Below are 16,269 nucleotides of genomic sequence, written 5' to 3'. Positions count from 1 at the left end.
CCAGCGACCTGTTGCTGTAAGGCGACAGCACTATGCCACTACTTCACCGTTTTCAGAAATAATGAGTTAAACATTAAGTGAGTTTTCCCCTAAGCTAAATACTCTGCATTTGGAGTAAGAAAAATAAACAATTTTTATTTATTTAATTTTTTAAAACTGTAGTTTAGCACCACTGACAGCAGGTGGGATTAACAAATCTTTTTTAAATTGTTTTTATATGGAATTGTTTAGTATTTTTAAATGATTATAAATACAGTTATTCTTCAGTTAGAGAGCTTCTGTGATGTCATGTGCTGATGTCATTAGAATATATAAATATATACAGCGTACTGCCATGACATCATCGTAAACACAAAGTGTTTTGTTTGTTTTTTGCAGATTTGCATACTCTGTGATGTCAGCTTGCACAGCATTGCCATAAGATTTCTGTCTATATAGATCTATCTATCTATCTATCTATCTATCTATCTATCTATCTATCTATCTATCTATCTATCTATCTGTCTGTCTGTCTGTCTGTCTGTCTGTCTGTCTGTCTGTCTGTCTGTCTGTCTGTCTGTCTGTCTGTCTGTCTGTCTGTCTGTCTATCTATCTCTATCATCCTCTCTCTCTCTCTCTCTCTCTCTCTCTCTCTCTCTCTCTCTCTCTCTCTCTCTCTCTCTCTATATATATATATATATATATATATATCAAAATTTTGACAATTTGATTTATTATATATATATATATATATATATATATAATAAATCAAATGGTCAAAATTTTGATAATAATATTTGTAAATAATTCTTTTTATTAACAACAATAATGATAATAACAACAGAATCAACTATATATATATGTATATATATATATATATATATATATATATATATATATATATATATATATATATATATTTATGTATATATTGTTGTTATCATTATTATTGTTATTAATTTACTAATTATTATTATTATTAAAATTTTCACCATTTGATTGTTATATTTTTTTAAAAATATTTTATTTGTTTTCGCTGGTAAAATCAGACATTTTTGCATTATATTCAACATTATATAAGCTAGAGTAGCTGTACTGACTTTGTAAACCATTTATTTTCATGCACAACACTGTGTTAGCTATGACAGAAAAAAACATATCAAATGCTTGTCGTAATCATCACTGTAAAATGCGTTACGATCATTTAAATGATGTGCGACTGGTTTCACTTTCACTTCGCAGTGCGGCTCATGTGATAAGACACACACACTTGCAAATCATTCTTTCAGCGCGGCTCTCAAACGATCGCTCTGTGCAACAAACTGACTGTTATTTACAGCTTTATAACTTGTTATTCACAGCATATGCAGGTTCTGTTCACTAAAGTAGCCGTCATTAGCGTGCTACATGCACGCGCGCGCGTTCTCGGTAGCTCGTGGTCAGCTCACGTGTGATTTTGCGGCCGCAAATAAATCTGTACATGACACAGAAAGGACATTTCTGGGTGAATTATACCTTTGAAATACAGTATGTGACACTTTCAACGCCATTTGAAGGTGTTCATGCTCCTGTGAGGACCTGTGCGGCCGCCTTTAAGCTTCACTCCTGACCTTGAAAATAGAATTGGCTGAATCGTAGAAAAGGTGAATTAAGATCGTGTGTAGGGTCGAACCCAGATCGTGATTTTTTTCGATTAATCGTGCAACCCTACTTCAAATTATCGATTAGAGAAAGCATAACGCAAAGAGGCGTTTCCCAGGTCATAGCGCAAATTATTTATTCACCCAATCATGGGCCCTGGGGCTTCAGCGCCACCTATAGCCTTACGTTAATCTGGCCCTGAATATATTTTATTTTGAGAAACATTTAGGGTGTTTTCACACCTGCCTTATTTAGTTTGATTGAATCGCACTAGAGTTCGTTTGCCCTTTTGGTACGACACATTTGGGCAGGTGAGAATGCAGCAATCGTACTCGACTGCGCACCAAAAGCGGACCAAATAAGCGTACCGAGACCTGCTTGAAGAGGTGGTCTCAGTACGCTTTCAAACGAACACTGGATCGGTTAGTTTGTGATGAGAATATGATCCGTACTAAAACAGACCCAACCACAAAAAGTACTGCGCCTTTTGGAGTAATCCAGCTGCCGTAGGCCTATGCGCAGTGCATTATGGGATATGGAGGAAAATATTTGTTGACAGCGCTTTACCAACAGAGAGAGAGAGAGAGAGAGAGAGAGAGAGAGAGAGAGGGGAAAACATTACCTGATGGATCGTTGGTAATATTTCCGCAAGATAAGCATGTCGCAGTTTAGCTGAATTAATTCACGCCTCCTCCTGAAGTGACGAGCGATGCATTAAACACTGTTTTCCAGCTGCGGCCGCGCTTCATTCTCCAAATGTATAGTTTGTCTAAAGCAGGGATACAGTCAGTCCCTCCATAGTAAAAATGACATTTTGTGTCTGCCGGTTTGTTTACTTGCGGGAGTTCACTGGCATTTTCCCGCACGTGAATTCCAACACAATCTCACGGCAATTCGTAACTTTTTCATTTAGTGGCTAATTCTAATGAATTCGTACGATCTAATTCGTACAATTTAGTAAGATTTGCTTATCCCCCAATGACGGTTGGGGTTAGGGGTGGGGTCAGGTGCCACGCCTCCTTTTTAAAATCGTACCATTTCGTATGACTGAACTCCTACGAAATCGTACGAATAAGCCACTAAACTGGCAAAACGTAAAATACTTATGTTTTCTCGTGAGATCAGGCTGTGAATCCTGACCAATCAATAAGCAGTTTTGGAAATATGTTCAACAACATCTGGCCAATGAGAGATGTGGATTTTGTCAGATGACTTTTGGTTCGTTTTAACTGTTTCAGACCAAAGCCAGCAGTGTGGTGTGAAAACGGCCCAAAGACGGCAGAAAATGCAAAAATGCATCATTTATTGCGCTTGGTCCGGACCAAATGAAGCGAACTACAGATGTGAAAGCACCCTTAAAACAGTTTGGAGCAGTAAACATGTCAGGCCAAATAATTAAAATAAGTAATTGACTCCTGCTGTCTTTATTAGTTTCAAAAACACAGATTTGCTGAAGCTGTTTTTATCTCTAACACAGCCATATCACCCTGCAACCCAAGACCGGTTACTCACTGAAGCTAAGCAGGGCTGAGCCTGGTCAGTGCCTGGATGGGAGACCACTAGTGAACACTAGGTTGCTGTTGGAAGTGGTGTTAGTGAGGCCAGCAGGGGGCGCTCAACCTGTGGTCTGTGTGAGTCCTAATGCCTCAGTAAAAGTGAAGGGGACACTACACAGTGGGCGCCGTCTTTCGGATGAGACGTTAAACCGAGGTCCTGACTCTCTGTGGTCATTAAAAATCCCATGGCACTTCTCGTAAAGAGCAGGGTTGTAACCCCGGTGTCCTGGCCAAAGTCCCTCTATCGGCTCTTACGATCATGGCCTCCCAATCATCCCCATCCACCGAATTGGCTCTATCACTGTCACTTCACTCCACCAATAGCTAAAGTGTGGTGAGCGCACTGGCGCCGTTGTCTTGTGGCTGCCGTTGATCGTCCAAGAGGAGCTGCACACTGGTAGTGGTGTGAAGAGACCCCTCTCATGATTGTGAAGCGCTTTGGGTGTACGGCCATACACAATAAATGCGCTATATAAATACACATTACATTACAGATATCCTTACAATTTAAAACAACATCTCTGGAGATCTTTTCTGCTGGAAATACTGTTGTCCTAAAAAAATAAAGCCTTGACTTTTCCAAACCGCGGTGTATCTTGAAAGCAGTTATCATCCCATGCCTAATTACAACTAATAATAAATGAAATATTTGTTAGGTCTGAAACAGAAAGGCTGAAACTGTCATTTCTGAGCAGAATCCTTATTTAAAAATCCCCCAAAACGGCACAATTATATGACCCCCGAGTTGCATATATATGAAATCTCCTTCATTTCTCTCTCCAGAGATTGAAAAAGCCGCACTAATATAGAATTAAACTAGGTGATAGGCTGACCTTAAATATATTTACATATTCAGTCAAGTCTTTTTTTCCGCCCCCCCCTCCTCTGACAGCCTCCAATAAAAGCACTTAATCGTGGCGTTTGATAAAGGGATTACTGAAGCACATTACGCTGCTGGCCAGAAATCTGCCAATTTGATTCGAATACTTCTTGTTTCCGTTCTGCACACGTGGCAGTCTTATTTCTGACAGGCACATTCAGCATAATGTGAGTTTCTGGTGACCTGCAGCACAGCCATTATCTGTGTGAAGAGACTCTCTGCACATCTATAATTCCCTCAAACGCATGTCGAGTGTGTGTGTGTGTGTGTGTGTGTGTGTGTGTGTGCCGGTCTATGTGGTTTACAGGGAGAGTAAAAGTTGCATAATGACACATACAGTTGAATTATTCGCCCTTCTGAATTATGAACCCCTCCTGTTTATTTTTTCCCCAACTTCTGTTTAACGGAGAGCAGATTTCTCCAACACATTTCTAAACATAATAGTTTTAATAACTCATCTCTAACTGATTAATTTTTATCTTTGCCATGATGAGAGTGAATAAAGTTTGACTGAATAATTTTCAAGATGGCGAGGCAGTGGCGCAGTAGGTAGTGCTGTCGCCTCACAGCAAGAAGGTCGCTGGTTCGAACCTCGGCTCAGTTGGCGTTTCTGTGTGGAGTTTGCATGTTCTCCCTACCTTCGCGTGGGTTTTGCTCCGGTTTCCCCTACAATTCAAAGACATGCGGTACAGGTGAATTGGGTAGGCTAAATTGTCCGTAGTGTGTGAGTGTGTGTGTGAATGTGTGTGTGGATGTTTCCCAGTGATGGGTTGCGGCTGGAAGGGCATCCGCTGCGTAAAAACTTGCTGGATAAGTTGGCGGTTCATTCCGCTGTGGCGACCCCGGATAAATAAAGGGACTAAAGCCTGGTTTATACTTCTGCGTCAAGTGACTGGCGTGACCCACGGCGCATGCCACCACGTAGCTGTGCATTTATACTTCTGCGCGCTGTCTCTGTTGGTCTGCATTAACACTTCCGAAACGCTAGTTGGCAGTGAGGTGTAAATGTTCCTCTGTGTCAAGTTTTTTCTCTGCTGTTTTGCTTTTCCTGAACACTTCCTGGATGTACAAGTGACTCAAACTCGCTCATTTTGAGGCAGGAACCGGCGGACGTGCAACAACTTTAACTATGAGGTAAACACAAAACAAAACTTTCCATCAGGAGCTCCTTCACGGGACTCCTCACTTGTAAACAATCGCTCCATTGGGCTCGCGTCCAGCTCGCGCCATTCGCGCGGCTCTCGGTCCCGCCCAGACTCGTCAGCGCTACCAAGCCGACCAATCACAGAGCTTGCGCCACGCGTCGTTACAACGTGTAGTTACAATTTTTGAGAGGTGCACGTCAGCGGCGCCGACTGCCACGGCGAAGGGCTATGCGTCAGCCTTAAGCCGACAAGAAAATGAATGAATGAATGAATAAAAATGCTGATAATAGAAAATAATAGAAGGCACAAAAAAAAAAAATATATATATATATATATATAATTTATGATTAATAAATAAAGGTTTACACAAGCATTTCATACAAACCTTTTAGAGAAAATGTTGGGCAGATGGGCCTCCAAAAATTGATCGAAGAAAGAAGTGGGCTCTGAAGTGAAAAAGCTTGAGAGCCCCTGATTTACTTGTTTATTTTATTTTTTGGCTTTTGTTTTGGTTTTCTCCTGCTCTCTGGAATCATTCTTCGCCAGACTTGAACCTCATTGTCACGGTCAACTCCACTCTACGTCACAAGTCTGCCGACGTACACGGCGAGCCATTGGACAAACTTGTAACAGCGGGAAAGCCGCTCCTATGGAGGCATGCAGTCAGCTTGTAGGCGCGAAAACCATTCATTTTAAAGACTAAATGCAGCCGTAAGTTCCTTTAGCTATATAATTAGCAATTTCCAGAAATGTATACAGGGCAATGTTTTCAGAATGAGTCTATGTTGGATTTGTTTGCATTTGTTTATGTCAAGTTGTCATGACAAACTATGTCGACTTTGCATTTAAACTGAGCGAATTACACCTAATGACAGTTTCTATGGCCATGCATGAAATCTCATTCACATTCATGACTTGTCTTGATCATGATTATAAAGGTTTCATGACTTATGAACGTTTCCTTCAAGTTTCCTGTGTTTTTTTTTTGTCTGAAAGTGTTGTCGTGTGAACTGCCCCCGATTCTGATAGTTTTCATAGTGACCAGCTGTTTTCTCAGCATCTCCCACACACTTTATCAAAACTAGCCATCCTCCGCTCATGCTAAAACATGTTCAGATGACACCAGACCAGCTGTCTTTGACAAAACGACACGTTTCTGCCTCGTGTGATCTGAAATGAATCCAAATCATAATTCCTGCCAACAGCGTTTGACCTTTTTCCATTCAGCTTATCAAAAGCTCATGCAAATGGGGGACAAAGGCAAAAGTCTGTAATTACAGGAATCAAATGTGCCGCATCTGCGTCCGTCTGCAAGGGAACGTCTATCAGGTGGCCTTTTGAATCAGTCCTTCATTCAGACTGAAAGTGTTGAGGGGGATTTTTCGCTCACTGGGCGATCAGAATCTCCTGTTTTGCTCTACACTGATTATTATAAGCACAAAAATCATCAAAATATTAGTGCTGAGGAATCTGCTTTTGTTTTATTGCCATATATGCTGAGTTTTTTGTCTTGTTTCTAGTCCAAATAGCTAAATATGCTTTAATCATGAAGCATTTTCTACAACCCCAAATCAGAAAAAGTTGTGACAGTATGGAAAACGCAAATAAAAAAAGAAAGTAGTGATTTCTGAATGTACTTTGACTTGTATTTCATTGCGGACAACACAACAAGGATTGTTTAATGCGTCATTCATGGTTTTTATTTAATATTGTTTTAAATAGGAATGTTCTCATTCCTTTTCACAACACTTAAAAGACGTTTAGAGACTGAAGACAGCAAGTGATGAAGTGTTTCAGGTGTAATTTTGTCCCATTCTTCCTGCAAACGAGTCTTAAGGTGGGCAACTGTACGGGGTCGTCACATATTCTCTATCGGAGACAGGTTAGGACTGTAGGCAGGCCATTCAAGTACCTTCCTCCACAGCCAGGACTATGTAATGTGTGCAGAATGTGGTTTTAGCAGAAAAGTAGTTATCTAGCATAACTCTGTTTTCCCCCACAGCCCAGAGACATGTGGTGTAGGTGAATTGGATGCCCTAAATTGGCTTTAGTGTATGAGTGTGTCTGTGAATGAGTGTGAGGTCAACAAGTAAGTTTCTCACATGGCTGTCTGGAGTACTTGATTCTGATTGGCCAGTCGTGACTTTCTTGCAACCCAGGCTCTTTCTGAAAACGTAGTCCAGCGGACGTTACTGGGGACCGCGAAATACGTCCTGGGAGGTACGTATTTGTGCAGTTTTTGTTTTCGCGAATCCGCGAGAGGCTGATGTGTGCGCTTTTTCATATCTCGAACGTCTCTCGCGAGTGCCGTGCACGCCTGCGCTGTTCTTGCGTCAACCTACTAGAGGCCGCTGTCTGACTGACCCACCCTCCTCCTTCCCTGAACCCAACCAGTTTTACCGATTGACCCGCCCGCCCGCTCACTTCCCTGAACCCGAGCAACAATTTAGAAAAGCCGTCTAGAAAAAGAAAAGCCCTCGTCTGTTTTTTTTTTTTTTACCACTTTTTCTGATTTTACCACGTTCTCACCCTGTTATGAACTCGTTCGCTTTATTTTTTGGATTCTGTTTTTGCTGTTTTTGTCTTACCTGATTTCTGGAACCGCTCTTCCCCGGACTCGAACCCGGACGCCTTTCAACTCCTCCTCTCTGCATCTGAAGTCCGCCGACGCACACGATGAACTGACCGAACAAACTGATTGCGGCGGGAAAGCCCTCCACACGGAGATAATCGGTCAGCCGGCAAGCGCAAAAGGGAACAGCGTCACACCGCCCCTTAGCGTTCGCTTAAAAAAATAAAATGCAGCCATACGTACCTCCCGGGATCAGGCTGGAATTCCATAAACAAAATTGTCTGTAGTATGTGTGTGCGTGTGTGTGAATGAGTGTGTATGGGTGTTTCCCAGTACTGGGTTGCAGCTGAAAGTGCATACCATTGCATAAAACATGCTGAAATAGTTGGCGGTTCATTCCGCTGTGTCCCCTGATAACTAACGAACTAAGCTGAAGAAAAATGAACGAATAATCTAAAAACTAGGTGGATGTAAACATAGCTGTGTTCTCACATCCTTCAAGTCTTTCGCACACGCGCTCCATCCCGAAGTGTTTCGACACAAGTGCAGAATAAAGCAGCCCGGCGCTCTGTTTGTTCCCGCTTCTTCTCCCGTCTGCCACAGCCTGTAATTATCTACAGCTGAAAACAAGTGCGTGCTGAAATGCCCATCGGGCCATAGAAACGGAATTATAGCCCGCGTCGCTTTCCTTTCTCCGCGCAAAGAATGCCTCTTTTTGTGGCGCAGAATGTGTGTTTAGTTGAGTTTGAACTGTTTTGGCGAGGAGGGGGCTCTCGGCAGGCCAGGCGCACGTCTTTGTTAAACGTCTTGATGATGGAAAATTGATCAGAGGTTCAATATATGGTCTCCCTCAGCCTATTGTCTAGGCGAATTGCACACGGTGAAGGGCCACAGGCAGGTTGCTATTAATATGACAGCCTACTCCATATCCAGCTATAATTTCTAATGAAATAGCTAATCTCCATTATTTTGATCCAGGCGGGCGATAGCGCAGAAGAAAGGAGAGAGAAAAGCCTTTTCTCCGGCGCCTTTTTCCGTACAGGAGAAATGGCAGAGCGATCATTTTTGTCAAGTTTTTTCTTTTGACGCCGGGCGAAATGCTTGTGGATTGCCACAGTTTAAAAAGGCAGCCAGATAAAGCCATTCAGTGCGCTGAATGCAGACGCCATCTGCTTTTCTCTCTCTTCTATTTCCTCCTTTTTCAATCCTTGTAATCAAATTTGAGCAAAATCAAACGGAGGGTGTGTGTGTGTGTGTGGAGGGGGGGGTTTCAATGAAAGTACCTTTTGTCGGGCTGAAACGAGCAAGTAATTTACAAACTGCCCTTCCTTTGTGTGGGAGGCTAAAGGAAAAAAGAAATCAGTAGCTTTTAAAGCTAGGCCTCGCTGCGACTCCGCAGATAATGAAAGCCGTCTTGTGTTGTGGGCTACAGAGCATTTCAAAGGCAGGCCTGACTCAGGGTTACGCTGCTAAAAAACCTGCGTGTGTTTGTTTTGTGGGGAGAGCAGATCCAGTCTTCATCGCAGTACCGCCGAGGAAGGAGGACGTCCGCTTTCTGCTCTTGTCGGGAATCTAAGAAGGGACCATACTTCCCTTACGGAGGAGCTGCCGATGGTTCATTTCTTCATGCACAGGCAGCCAGAAGGTGAGTCTCTTGGGATTGCTTGACTCCTGTCTTGACTCGTCTGCGGCAAAATGTAAATGAGTTTGTTTGTTGTTGTTGTGTTGTTGTGTGCATGCTGGATTGATGTGCGCTCACTTGGCTGTAGAGGGCAGAGCGGGTAACCTCTTACTTCAAGGGCTTTTACCACAGTCTGCTCAATATGTTGATCATTTGACCCAAATTAGCATAATTACGGGATCGCAGTGGTGCTAATTAGGATAGATGTCTTCTTTGGGGAGATCGGTCACGAACGAGACAGTGTTAGAAAGTTGGTTGAAATCACAGTTAGTTTGGTGAATTGTGCGCTTGTATTGGTGGTTTTGCTTTCGACATAATTTCCTGCTCAAGTTTTTCTTGTTGCATTAAACAAATCATCCATTATAGTAGAGGTTGTTATATATTTATTATGTGACTTCTTTTAACAGTACTGATCAATGCTTATTGCATATTGTCAATGGATTTTTAATGAGCTTTTCTTGTTGCATTGAATTATTTGGAATTGGGAGTAGAGTTTTGATGAGATTTCAGTACTTTAATGCATAAGATCAGTCAATTTTAAACTGTAATTAATGTTGTTCTTGAATAAATGATCTCTAATTGTAGTGTATTGCATTTTGATTACATAACCTTTTTCAGAGGGCACTGAACTGTGCCTAACGCATATGGTCACTAAATCTGTACTGTCAGTCTTTCTTGTTGCATTGAAGATGTAATCTTTGCTAGTAGTGTTTATTACATATTTATGACACATTTGTAACCCTTTATCAGATGAAGAACCGCTTATAGTAACTTCACTGATATTGATTGCAATGTAGTTCTGCAATTTTTATATTTTTTGCAGTATAAAAGTTCAGATGACGTGTAATAACCCTTGTTATACTCTAGGGCTTTCCAACGAGCATTTCAACGTGTGCTCTATAAAGGGTAAAACAGCACCAAACAACGTTCAATGCATATGGTGATTCACGATTGATCAGGTGAACTATATATAGTAACTTTGCTGAACTGATTACAAAAAAGTGAATTTTTTAAATTAATATTTAAGTCCAAAACATTAAATAGTCATTATTTACGTTTTTTCTTGTTTTATGCTGAACAAGTTGGAGTAGTGTTTCTAACATATTTCTAACATATCATCATTAATGCTTGATAAGGTGACACACACATATATATATAGGAACTTCACTGATATTGAAGACAAAAAAAGTAAAAAAAAAATAGTAATTGTTGAATTGTTGTTGCATCGAACAAATAATTATTCAGAGTAGTATTTATTACACATTTATTACATCTTTAACCCTTTATCAAGTGAACCTTATCTAGTAATTTCACTGTTATTGATTCATTTTTTTAAGTCAAAGATGTTAAGAAGTTTCTCGTTGCATCGAACAAATCATCTTTCACAGTAGTGTTTATTACATTGTTATGACACATTTGTAACTCTTTATCAGATGAAGAACCGCTTATAGTAACTGCACTGATATTGATTACAGTGTAATTTTCTTATTTTTAAATATTTTTTTGCAGTATAAAAGTTCAGAAGTCGTGTAATAACCCTTGTTATACTCCAGGGTTTTTCAACGAACTTTTCAACGTGTGCCCTATAAAGGGTAAAACAGCACTAAACAACGTTCAATGCATATGGTGATTAACGATGGATCAGGTGAACTATATATAGTGACTTTGCTGATATTGATAACAAAAAAAATAATTTTTAAATAAATATTTAAGTGAAAAACATAAAAAACTCATTATTTAAATACAAATTGGTGTAGTGTTTCTAACATATTTCTAACATATGGTCATTAATGCTTAATCAGGTGACCCATACATAGGAACTTCACTGATATAAAGTAATAAAAAGTTATTAAATTTTTGTTGCATAAAGCAAATAATTCTTCAGAGTAGTGTTTATTACACATTTATTACATCTTTAACCCTTTATCAAATGAACCTTATATAGTCATTTCACTGATATTGATAAATTTTTTTCAAAGTCAAGAATGTTAAGAAGTTTTTTCTTGTTACATCAAACAAATCACAGTAGTGTTTATTACATATTTATGACACATTTGTAACCCTTTATCAGATGAAGAACCGCTTATAGTAACTTCACTGATATTGATTACAATGTAATTTATTTTGCAGTATAAAAGTTCAGAAGTCGTGTAATAACCCTCGTTATACTCTAGGGCTTTCCAACGAACCTTTCAACGTGTGCCCTATAAAGGGTAAAACAGCACTAAACAACGTTCAATGCATATGGTCACTGAATATCTCCTTAGTCATATGTTTTTCTTGTTTATTGAACAAATAATATCTTGGAGTAGTGATTATTAAATATTTACTATCTTACATCTTTAACCCTTTATCAGGTGAACTATAAAGTAACTTCACTGATATTGATCACAGTTGTGTTTTAAGTCAAAAATGTTAAATAGTTATCATTTAAGCTTTTCTTTTTGCATCGAACAAATCATCTTTCACAGTAGTGTTTATTACATATCATTAACCCTTTATTAGGTGAACCATACATAGGAACTTCACTGATACTGATTACAAATTTTCATTTCATTTTCATTTCATTTTCTTGTCGGCTTAGTCCCTTTATTAATTCGGGGTCGCCACAGCGGAATGAACCGCTAACTTATCCAGCAAGTTTTTGCGCAGAGGATGCCCTTCCAGCCGCCAGAAACGTCCACACACACATTCACTCATACACTATGCACAATTTAGCCTACCCAATTCACCTGTACCGCATGTCTTTGGACTGTGGGGGAAACCGGAGCACCCGGAGGAAACTCACGCGAACGCAGGGAGAACATGCAAACTCCACACAGAAACGGCAACTGAGCTGAGGCTCGAACCAGCAACCCAGCGACCTTCTTGCTGTGAGGCGACAGCACTACCTACTGCGCCACTGCGTCGACCCTGATTACAATAATTTTAGTTAAAAGTTTTGTTAATTAATATAAAAGTTAAAACTTTAAGTTATTATTTACGTCTTTTTGTAATTTGTTGAACAAATTGGAGTAGTGTTTATAAGATGTTGTCATTAACGCTTGATCAGGTGAACCATATATAGCAACTTCACTGATATTGATTACAATTGTTTATAGTCAAAAATGTAAAGTTTTCTTGTTGTATCAAACAAATCATCTTTTTGCAGTACTGTTTATTACATATCTTTAACTCTTTAGCAGGTGAACAATATACAGTAACTTATATTTGTTACAAAAAAATGTATTTTTAAAATTAATATTTAAGTCGAAAACATTAAAAAGTCATTATTTAAGTTTTTTTTTCTTCTTGTTTAATGCTGAACACATTAGAGTAGTGTTTATAACATATTTATAGCATATCATTATGAGCCCTTTATCACATGAAGAACCACTTACACTCTCAGAAATAAAGGTATGAGAGCTGTCACTGGGGTGGTACCTTTTCAAAAGGTACACATTTGTACTTAAAGGGTCCATATTGGTACCTCAAATGTATATATTAGTACCTAAAAAACCTAAGAGGAAGACTTTGGTGCTTTTATGGTGCATTTTTAAATGATCTTGTTTTAATATAGTCAATTGTTAATTGAAGTTGGCTAAGGCTTGAAACTCCAGGGCTGAAAAGGAGTCCAACTCCACCCCACTGTATATGTAAATCTCATTCACATTCATCAAATGATTATAAAAGTTTAATGACGGTCATATGAACACCCCATTTAAGTATTACTGTCACGGGTGGTTGCAAGAAAACGGACCCAGTTGCAGCAATGACCTATACAAAGGGGTTTATTGACAGAATAAGGCACAAGTAGACAGATAAGGGGATGACAAGTTCCAAACGGTAGGGGCAACAACACAGAGAAGTCAGTGGTAAAGACAAGATAGTACTAAAATGAACAACCAGCCATGCAGTAGGAGCAACAGTGGTCAAAACCAGAGCTAGATCCTGGAGCAAGCCAGACTGGCAGACCAGGGAGGTCAGGACACGGGATAGGTCTGGAAAATTACAAGATACAAGACAGGACAGCAAACAGGCAGCGATAATAAACAATAAAATAATACAAATAAATCTAAAATCAAATCAAATGTAAATACTAGAAGAGAGGAAGACAATCTGATAAAACAAAACTGAAATAAAGACTTCTAGAATCTTAAAGAGAGTAATTAAACAAGACCAAAAGCTCAGTAAAGATGCAAGGCAAGCTCACATGGAACGAACCAGCCAAGAAATGAGAACACAGTGGGCGGGGTTACTGAAACCAAGGAGGAAAGATAAGAGGAGCACCAACACAAATTAAGGCCCCGTTTACACTAATGCGTTTTTGTTTTAAAACGCATAAGTTTTGCTACGGTTATGCCATCCGTCCACACTACGCCAGAGTTTTCGAGCGCCAAAAACGAAGCGTTTTGGAAACACTGGAGAGGCCGTTTTCATTCTGAAGCGTTGCAGCTCCGTCTCAGTGTGAATGAGAAAAACGGAGACATCTGAAAACGGAGGCGGGGCTGCTGAGATTCGCTAGCTGATTGGGGCTTTTGTGTCATTGCGTATCCTTCCCTTATTGGTCAAGCCCCAATCACATGACTAAAACACATGACTTTAACGCTACCGGAAGACAGCAGACCAGCCTTCACTGTAAACAACAACATGGAAACAGAAATGGGAGCGTTGTTTGCACTATTGTCTGTTTTAGGCGCCATTGTGCAGTTATTCATTTGTTACGTTTAGTAACTCGACCTCGTCGTCTGTCCACAAAAATACCTCTCTTGCTTTCTTTGCCATCGCGTTTATTGCTCAACCGGCGTTTGTTGACTAACAATAACCAAATGCCGAGCGAGGCGCATGCTTCCTGTTTATACTAGAACGTGCATGCCCAGAGTGCACGAAGGGTCACGTGATATACGTTTTTGGTGGCGTAGTGTGGACAGAGATATGTTCAGAAACGCTAGTGTGGACACGGATCGTTTTTGATCTAAAGCATCGTTTTAAAACTAAAACGCACTAGTGTAAACGGGGCCTAAGACACAGCAATGTAAATAAGCACAGGAAAAACAGGCAAACATTAAACACTGACAGGACAGACAAGACTGTCAGGTCAGGACCATGACAGTTACCCACTAGATAAGTTCATAAAAAGTCTTTTAAATAACCAACAGAAACACTCCAGGGTGTTTTCCTACAGTAAAAGTATCTCAATAAGTGCCCTACACAGAATAAAACGCCACCGAACAATGCTTAATGCACAGGCTCACTGAATTATAATCAAAGTTTGTGAATTAGAATCAAATCATCTTTGTGAGAAGTGCTTATTACATATTTATAACAAATCATCTTTAAATGGCAGCCAACAATGCTCTCATACCTGATGTATTGATTTAGCCAAAGTTTTTTTTTCTCTCACACACTTTTTATTCTAATTAGCCAAGTTTGAAAGCAGTTAACAATAGTCTAAACTGCGGGATATTCAGATGAGTCGGGCTATTGAAATGTCAAGATTTGCACTGGAACAAATAAAGAGCGTGCAGGAAATGCAATCTGAGTCTGAAAGGAATATTAAATAAGTGGACTTTCTACCGCCACCCAAGCGTGAGCACCCATGGGAGAGGCGTTCAGTCAGGCGGAGTGCATCATTTACTGCACACAATGCATTGGCGTGCGCATCAGAGAAGGAATTATGCAACTTGTGTTGATGGGGGATTATAATGCATGGCCTTTATCCATTTGAGAAGTGCGCTCGCATGCTGGGGTAAATACAACAAAACAGACGCGCGCATAAATGATGCTGGGTTGCTGTAATCCACACTGTAAAAATGATCTGTTAATTAACTGTGTTTTGGGTTTATTTACGGTTGTGAGTTGCATTATGGGATGTTGATCTCTGCTCTGTTGAATTCTGATTGTGAGAAATCAACTCTACACTTTAACAAAGTGACTTATAGTGACATTTTATTCATTCATTTATTTTCTTTTCAGCGTAGTCCCTTTATTATTCCGGGGTCGCCACAGTGGAATGAACCGCCAACTTATCTAGCAAATGTTTTACGCAGCGGATGCCCTTCCAGCCGCCACCCATCTCCGAGAAAGATTCACACACACTCATTCACACACATACACTACGGACACTTTACCCTACCCAATTCATCTGTACCGCATGTATGTATTTGTACTGTGGGGAAACCGGAGCACTCGGGGGAAACCCACGCGAACGCAGGGAGAACATGCAAACTCCACACAGAAACGCCAACTGACCCAGCCATGGCTCGAACCAGCGACCTTCTTGCTGTGAGGCACCAGCACTACCTATTGTGCCACCGTGTCGCCAGCTTCTTTTTGATAAAACAAATTAAATATGCACTTAATAAATAATACTGCTAATAATAATAACTAGTGCTGTCAAAATTAGTGCGTTAACGCATGCGATTAATTAGAAATATTTAACACGTAAAAAAAATTAACGCAATTCGCGTAGTTACATTATTTTTTTTTCCCTGTTGTGGCCGACGTGTGTTAAACATGCAAAGAAATATGGATAAGACCTAGAAAGCACTTTTTGAAGGCGAGTTTCAGTATAAAACAATAAATGTGGCATCACCAGGCTCTCCAGCGTTTCCTCCAGAGTTTCATACAATTTCGGGTGTTTCATTTTTAGCTTTCGACTTTTGTTTTAATGGAGTTTGATACCGCATGGCGAACGGAAAGAAAAACCTCCTCATTTCATGACTCGGTGGTCCTTTAAGGTAATCAAAAATCTCTGTTTACATGGTCGACTCTTAATCAGAGTATTATCTTAATCATATTAAAATCAGAGTATTGGTGTCCATGTAAATGAAGTG

The 16,269-nt window shown here is 40.0% G+C and overlaps 1 long non-coding RNA gene across 8 annotated transcripts in view; it reads left to right on the top strand.

The window, feature by feature from the left end:
* sox2ot (SOX2 overlapping transcript) overlaps window positions 1-16,269 on the top strand; it is a 259,952-nt gene that overhangs the window by 9,614 nt on the left and 234,069 nt on the right. For 6 of the 8 annotated variants that reach the window (XR_015522374.1, XR_015522373.1, XR_015522368.1 and 3 more), the window contains one exon: window positions 9,282-9,418. The exons of the other annotated variants lie outside the window; for them this stretch is intronic. This is a non-coding gene — a long non-coding RNA (SOX2 overlapping transcript). The remainder of the gene's footprint in view (window positions 1-9,281; window positions 9,419-16,269) is intronic. 8 annotated transcript variants of the gene reach the window in all.

This window comes from Danio rerio, chromosome 22 (assembly GCF_052040795.2).
Source record: "Danio rerio strain M-AB ecotype USA chromosome 22, GRCz13ab, whole genome shotgun sequence".
Taxonomy (NCBI): Eukaryota; Metazoa; Chordata; class Actinopteri; order Cypriniformes; family Danionidae; genus Danio; species Danio rerio.
Note: the sequence above shows the minus strand (reverse complement) of the source record. Positions and strands in the feature narration are given on the sequence as shown.